This window comes from Lepidochelys olivacea (assembly GCF_965140295.1).
Source record: "Lepidochelys olivacea isolate rLepOli2 genome assembly, chromosome: 25".
Lineage (NCBI taxonomy): Eukaryota > Metazoa > Chordata > Testudines > Cheloniidae > Lepidochelys > Lepidochelys olivacea.
In genome coordinates this window covers 17,113,761-17,121,514 of record NC_140435.1, presented here as the reverse complement: position 1 = coordinate 17,121,514, position 7,754 = coordinate 17,113,761, and positions in this window count along the sequence as shown.

Genomic DNA, 7,754 nt, shown 5'->3' with positions numbered 1-7,754 from the left:
GCCCCTGCAATCTGCTTTGCCTTTTATTATTATTGTTATTATTTTTTTGCCTTCCATTTCCTTTCCCAGATGCAGTGACACAGCTGAGACTCCTGGCTCCCGCGCTCGGCTAATTTAATGCTGCGAGGGCATCTTTCTGCCGCTAATTCCAAACTTCACTGCCGCTGGATTGCTACTGCACATAATTATATTCTGTCATTCTTTTCAAAAAAAAAAAATTCCTGTCTTCCTATTTCCATTTAAATGAGCCTTGAAAAAAATTGAATTTTTTTTTTTTTGGCTGTTCCAGCCTAAAACTCCAAAGACTTGAAATGTCTCAAGGGGTGGGGAAAGGGCAAGATGTAGGCATGACATATTTCAAGCTAAAAACAAATTGACACCTGCAGCTGCCCTTCTTTGATGCAAGGGAAAGGTCCCACTAGCTACAAGAGCCTTGCAGGAACTGGGAGAGAAGCAACCGCACACCCCCAGGGCAGGTACTATGTTGGGCAGCTGGAAGCAGCCATGTGCTGTCCCCCACCCCAAGCCTCAGTGCAGGGGGCGTGTCTGGAGGTGGGAGGGGGCATGCTAGGCTAGGCTACAGCTGGTCTCTGCTGCTCAGAGCTGTGGAGCAGCTAATAGGCTGCCGTACATTAGAACAGACCCTGGCCTCTGGCAGCCCAGAAATGGGAGGGTGCTAGAGTGGCTGAAAGCCACCTTCTGCCCCCAGGCTGCTCCTTCTGCGCTCTGCCTCCAGGGGGCGCAGTACAGACTCTCTCCCCATAGGTGTTGGCATGTAGAAGCGGGTGGGTTCCGGGCTCCAGGGGCAGCAGCCGGGGAGATTCCCTGCCCCGTATCCCAGCCTCACATCAGTCTGGGAGGGGCCGGAAGATGCGCCTTCAGCCATCACCTGGCTCTGGGCTAAGAATGATCTGGGTCCCAGCAGGGCCGGGAAGGGAGGCCTGAGGAAGGGGCAGGAGATCAAGCCAGGTGGCCAGTGAGGGAGCTGGAGGTTGGATTTCAACAGCACAGTTCATCCAGAGTGATCAGAAGGCTGCTGGTGATGGTCAAGTGCCCGGGCCCTTCAGCAGATCAGTCTCCGAGCAACAGGCCTGTGTGGAGCCACGGGGAGCGTCAGGCTGCACCGGGCGCTTGGGCCGTGGGTGCTGGGCTAAGCACAGAGGGGTGCATTTCCCCTTCTTCCGTTCTGTCTCACACCGTGAGGTTTCCACACACTCACGCCCAGGTGCCCTGGCCCAGCCGCTGCCTGCCACTGAGCACAAGTAGCAGGTTTTCGATTTTTAACCACCTCCTTGTTTATTTGTATCCCTTCTTTTGTTCCTCCTATTTCTCTCTGGGGCAGGGAAGGGGACACAGGCATGACCATCCGCGAGGCCTCTTCCCATCTCTGATCCCTTCTGTAGCTGGGGCTCAGGTTCCCATCCGCCCCCTGGACAAAACAAGGTGGCTGGAGATCAGAGGAGGCCCTGGGAGTCTCCTCCTTTGATTCTGCCACCCTGCTATTCCGGGAGCTCTTCAGATCTTCCCCTCCAGGCCCTGCACATCGATTCCCTGGCTGTGCTGGCCTGTGAAGGAGGCAGGGAATCGATGTGCAGGGCCTGGCGGGGAAGAGGGGAGGGGAGCGCCGTCTGAGGACTGTTACTGACACCCCAATCCCCCTCCAGCCAGTGTTCAATAATTAATCACGAATAACAGTGGGATGTCTTAGCAGGCAAAGGGAGCAAGCGTCACAGACACTGGAATATTTTCCTCAATCCCCCTAGTTTGCTTGGCCCAGTATCCCGTTGTCACGGAGTCCCCGGGCGATGCTCTGGAACTGCTCCCCATGAAGCCAGTCAGGTCTCTGGGGAAGTCTCCTTTCTGGGAGCAGCCTGTCTGCAGGACACGCAGCTCACCCGGCTCCACCTTCCTGGGTCTGAGCTCGGAGCATTCAGCATCCTCTGCCCCTCCGTGCGCTTCCCACAGCGAGTCCACGCAGGTGGGGCTCCTGGGGAAGCCAGAGGATCCTGCCCCCCAACTCTGCAGTCAGATGTGACTCTCAGCCAGCCAGTAAAACAGATGGTTTATTAGATGACAGGAACATGGTCTAACACAGAGCTTGTAGGTGCAGAGAACAGGACCCCTCAGCCGGGTCCATTTTGGGGGGCAGTGAGCCAGACAATCCTGTCTCTTCACTCCATGTCCCCAGTCAGCCCCAAACTGCCTCCCCCTCTAGGCCCCCTTTCTCTGGGCTTTGTCCCTTTCCTGGGTCAGGAGGTCACCTGATTCCTTTGTTCTCCAACCCTTTAGCTCTCACCTTGCAGGGGGGAAGGGCCCAGGCCATCAGTTGCCAGGAAACAGGGTGTCGGCCGTTCTCTGTGTCCAGACGCCTGCACACACCTGCCCTCTAGGGCTCTGCAATGATCATACACCCTTATCCCACCACCTAGATACTTAAGAACTGCCTAGGGGAAACTGAGGCACCCCCACAGTATTCAGAGGAAACATTAAGAACAGTCCCGCTTCGTCACACCCCTGCCCTGGGCCTGTCTCATCCGGACACGCCAGAGCTCACTGATCCCAGATACACAGGGTCACGGGAGCTGGAGTTGGGAGAGACCCCTAGGGACCCAGCCAGGGGCTCTCCTGGCCCTGCCCGGTGCTCAGACGCAGCAGTGATGGGCACTAAAGCTGCTGGCACAGAGATTTCACGTACCTGCCCAGCCCGCAGACCCTGTAGTGACAGGTTCTGTAGACTCCAACATGGAGAGCTTGTGTACCTTCCTCGTGCTCAGATGCTGCGGTGATGGGCTTCATAGACACCGGCACGAAGCTCTCATTTGCCTAGACACAGAGGCGGATAAGGGGTTTGTGGGGCCCTGGGCCAGAGCAAGTGGGGGGCCCTCCCCACCCCTTCCAGTCCCCCCAGAGCACTCCTGCCGGGGAGCAAGATCGAGGCTCAGGGGCTTCCCCTGCTCCCCGCAGGAGCGCCAGGCAGAGCAGGTCGGGGCGCAGGGGCACCCCAATTGGCCGGGGCCCCTAGACACAGGCCCCGTTAGCCCAGTGGCTAATCTGCCACTGCCTAGATACTGCGGTGATGGCCCTGGGCAGACTTACAGACAGGTTAGCTCATCCAGCCCCATCTCCTGCGAGCGCAGGTCACAGGAGCCCATGGCGCAGAGGCAGCAAATAGGCGCCCTGGACCCCAGCACGTTCACCTTGGGAAACATCTCTCCCAAACGTCGATGGGACCAGCACTGAGGTGGATGGAGCCTTCCACAGCTCGGCCCCTGGTTCTGCTCCGGTCCAGCACCTGGGCGCGGTTCCTGTCTGACGGCCGTGGAGTGGCTTGTGCACAATAACCTGGGGACAGCTCAGCGGGCACCACCATCGCCTGGCCCTGTGTGGGCAGGCTCAGCAGAGAGGCCAAGGGATGGAAGGGCCCAGGGAACTGAGCCTTGCACGGGCCCCTGAGCAGGCCCAGGATGGTGGGGAGCTCATCCTGCCACCACTCTGAGCAACAAAAGCCTTTCATCTCCAGGGCTGCCAATCCGGTTCCTTTCACCGGCACTAAATTAATTTGAAGCAAACATAATGCTTCTGGGAGCGCTCCTTTTCCTGTCTCCTTGTAAAGTGAGCGGGAATGAATCAGCCCCGCGTCGCGGCTGGGGCAGCTCTGTGCGGTGGATGCAGGCCGCGAGCTCACCCAGCCATGAATAATACAGCAGCGCTGGCCTTCCATACACAACGGGCAACTTTATTTTGCCACTTCGGAGAAGACACAGAGGCATTAATGAATTTGTCGGGGAGCTACCTGCATAAAACATGAATCCTGGGTTCCTGCCTCACCTGAGCACGATGCCATCCGTCAGTTCTGCTTCATCAGTGGGCCAGTGGGCATCTGCTGCCCTCCTCTGGGCAGGGACCCCAGCAGGCTTGGCGGACCCAGCCCCCTGCGCAGGGTGCTCTGCCTACAGCTGCTGCCACCTGGGCAGAGTCCTGGAGTGGCCCAGATCACCCAGAGCCAGGAAAAAATCCAGGAGCCCAGTCCTATCTCTAACCATTAGACGCCGCTCTCCTCTCACAGCTGGGAAAGAGAACCCAGGAGTCTGGACCTGCCCGTTGCCTCATCTAACCAGCTGCCCCTAATCTTGTCCTACAGGCAGGAATAGAACCCAGGAGCCCTGACACCACCCCACCCCCACACTCCGCTCTAACGGCTCTAGCCACACGACCTGCCTTGCTTGAGCATGCTCATTCCACTGAGCCTCCCTGGCGAGCGACAGGTCATTCTTCCCGAAGCCAGAGGGGCCCCGGCTTTGCTGCTTCGAAGGCAGTGGATGGGACCTGGGGGGCAGAGGAGGTTGGGGGGCAGATGGCACTTGTACAAAGGAGGCAGCTTGGCTCCACTGAAGCCATGCACACTTGTGAGAGCTGCCTCTGGGATGGGCAGAGAGAAGGGGCTTCACATCTGCTTGGGGATGCAGAAGGGGGGAACCCAGGTGCACCCATCCCCACCGCCCCTTCCCAGGCCAGGAGACGGTCCGCCAGCTGGCTCTGCATGCACGAGACCAAGGCAAACGGCCCTTAAACCCCCTCTGCAAAGCCTCCGTCCGCTGGCTTGGGATGGAACTGGAACGAAAACAGGGCCCAGTGCAATGCGGCTGGTGCACCTGCCCCCGTGCAAACCCCCAGTGGCGACATGCTGCTGCATTCTTGCAAAACAGGGCCTGTGCCTGGCACCTCATGGGCTTATGTCACGCTGGTGAGGCCCCCTCTTCCCGTGGTGCACGGGGCTGCTCCATCCGTGTGTCACGGAGTCCCCTGGGCGATGCTCTGGAACTGCTCCCCATGAAGCCAGGCAGGACTCTGGGGAAGTCTCCTCTCGGGGAGCAGCCTGTCTGCAGGACACACAGCTCACCCGGCTTCCACCTTCCTGGGTCTGACCTCGGAGCATTCAGCATCCTCTGCCCCTCCCTGCGCTTCCCCCAGCGAGTCCACCCAGACAGGCTCCTGGGGAAGCCAGAGGGTCCTGCCCCCCAACTCCGCAGTCAGACGTGACTCTCAGCCAGCCGGTAAAACAGAAGGTTTATTAGACGACAGGAACATGGTCTAAAACAGAGTTTGTAGGTGCAGAGAACAGGACCCCTCAGCTGGGTCCATTTTCGGGGGGCAGTGAGCCAGACAATCACATCTGCACTTCACTCCATGTCCCAGCCAGCCCCAAAACTGAAATTCCCTCCAGCCTCTCCTCCTCTGGGCTTTGTCCCTTTCCCAGGCCAGGAGGTCACCTGATTCCTTTTTTCTCCAACCCTTTAGCTCTCACCTTGCAGGGGGGAAGAGCCCAGGCCATCAGTTGCCAGGAAACAGGGTGTCGGCCATTCTCTGTGTCCAGACCCCTGCACACACCTGCCCTCTAGGGCTCTGCAATGATCATACACCCTTACCCCACCCCCCAGATACTTAAGAACTGCCTAGGGGAAACAGAGGCACCCCCACACTATTCAGAGGAAACATTAAGAACAGTCCCATTTCGTCACATCGTTCAACAAGCCACAGCACAAACCCCCAGCATGGAGGCCCGACGTTGCTAAGCTGGGTTTTCCCCAGCACCTGTCTCTGCTGACCTTAGTCCCCAGTGGAATAGCCCTAGTCCTGGCTCCTGGCTCTGCTCCCTTCTCCAGCACCATCGCGGCCAGCGCCCGGTCACCCAGCAGCTGTGATGACTAGATAGATCTACCCGCACCGAGCAGCGTGGAGCTGGGACAGCGCCTGACATGAGGCTGTGGGACCGGCCCGCGCTGCCTCTCAAAGCCACCCCCCTTCCCGGAGGGATGTTGCCAGTTCCTCCCCTCCACCCCCTGGACACTGCTCCAGGGGGGAGGGAGCTATGGGGGAGCAGGGCAGGGGGAGCCTCTCTCTTCGCTTTGCAAAATGAGGCGCCTTGTTTTAGACCCCTTCGTGCGCTTGATCCATCCTGCTACAGGGCCCTGTGGCCGTCCCCTCGCTCTCGTCGGTTCACATCCCCTTTCGAACAGCGAAATCCAGACCCAGCACAGCAGAGCTCCGGTCCCCCGCCCCTTCGCCATGGCAGAGCTGCTGTGAGCAGAGCCGGGGCCAGCTTGCCAGTGCTTCAAATTCCGGCAGCTATTTATTTCCACCAGCGTTTGGAGTCAATAAACATGATGAATGAAATGTGCTCGAGCCCCCCTGGCAGGAGATAAAACGCCACCAGAATCCAGGCCTGCCTGCTTCGCCAGCCCCAACCAGAGCCGCCGGGCGCCAGCATTCAGCACCTCTTCTCACACAGCAGCAGAGAGCTGGGAGGGAAGAAGAAAGGAAGAGCGGGGTGGGGGGCACCTCGCTCCTAAACTCCAGAGAATTAGGCCAGTTATTGAGCAACGTCACTAGGTGGAAAACAAGCGCTTTGGCCATTCTCCGTCAGAGTTAGCGCTCTGCTAAAGGGCAGCGCCGATTGCAGCTGGGAGGCTGGTTTTACCCAACAAGACGTGGCCACCTCGTCCCTGGTGGAGCAAGGGCTGGCTGGCCAGGAGGGCAGAAAGTGGGGGCTTGTGGTTAGGCCACTGGGCTGGGCCTCAGGAGAGCTGGACTCCCACCTGTGTTTGTACAGCGCTGGCCCAACGGGGCCCTGAATGCAGCTCAAGCTTCTCGGGGCAACTGCAATAACAGGGCAAAGGCAAAAACAAGAAGCAGGACCTGACCCAGAGGGGGTGGAAAGGGCTGCGGGGCTTTTCGCCTCTCGGTGGCTGGTTCCAACCCAACCCGGGATGGTGACCCGCCGTTGCGGCTGTCTGATGGGTCCTGGTCCCTTTCCACATGGCCAGGTGCCCCCCGCACTGAGACCCAGGCCGTCTGCAACTCACTGCCCCCCCCTGCTGGGATGGGGCATGGGGAGTGGGTGGAATCTGCACTTTGGCTATCCCCATCCTGTGGCATCAGCCAGCGGGGCTGCCCATCGGGTATCTTCCACCATCTGCAAGTCATCCTGGCAGAGCAATTCCTGCGGCAGCTCTGGGGCTCGCCTGACAGCTCAGCAGGTCACACATGCACACGCTCACAGACACTCACAATGGGAGGGACACGAACCTTTCGCGAAGCTGCTCGACGCCCCTTCGCAGCCCTGGGTGCCCCTGTGGGGGTTAGTGCCCAGGGCTGCAGCCAGGAGCAGCATGTGGAAGCTTGATCCCTGCCCAGCCAGATCCTGACACTGCTACTGATGGCATGTACGATATCTGCTTAGCCCCGCTGCCCTTTGGCAAAGCCCTGGGAACGTCGGGCGGGCCGGGAAGCCACTCACCGGGAGCTGTGCTCAGCACACTCAGGCAAAGTCTGCGTTTTCCAGAGGCCACTTCGCGGCTGCAAACAGGCCCTCAAAGGTGCCGGCAGGTGCTATCAGCCTGACATGCCCAGCTATCTCGGCAGCTGCCTGTTGCAGAGGGAGTGGGGAGAATCACTCCTGACAGCCAGCCCTCTATGCTCCAGAGCCCACCAGGGCCAGAGACTGGATCTGGCACACCAGGACCAGACCAGAGGAGGGGAGCGGACCCTGCCACACTTGCTGGCAGTTGGGATCTTCTCGCTGTGGGCCAGAACCTCCCTCCTGGACTAGGCTGGGTCCAGATCAGAGCTTGGGGTCAGACCCATATATCTATAATGCAGCAAACCAGAACCCCAATTCCCCATCCTGATTGAGGGGTCATGGTTCAGCCTCCATGGCGGGGAAGGGGAGGGCGCCTGGAGAGCCAAGGGGCTGG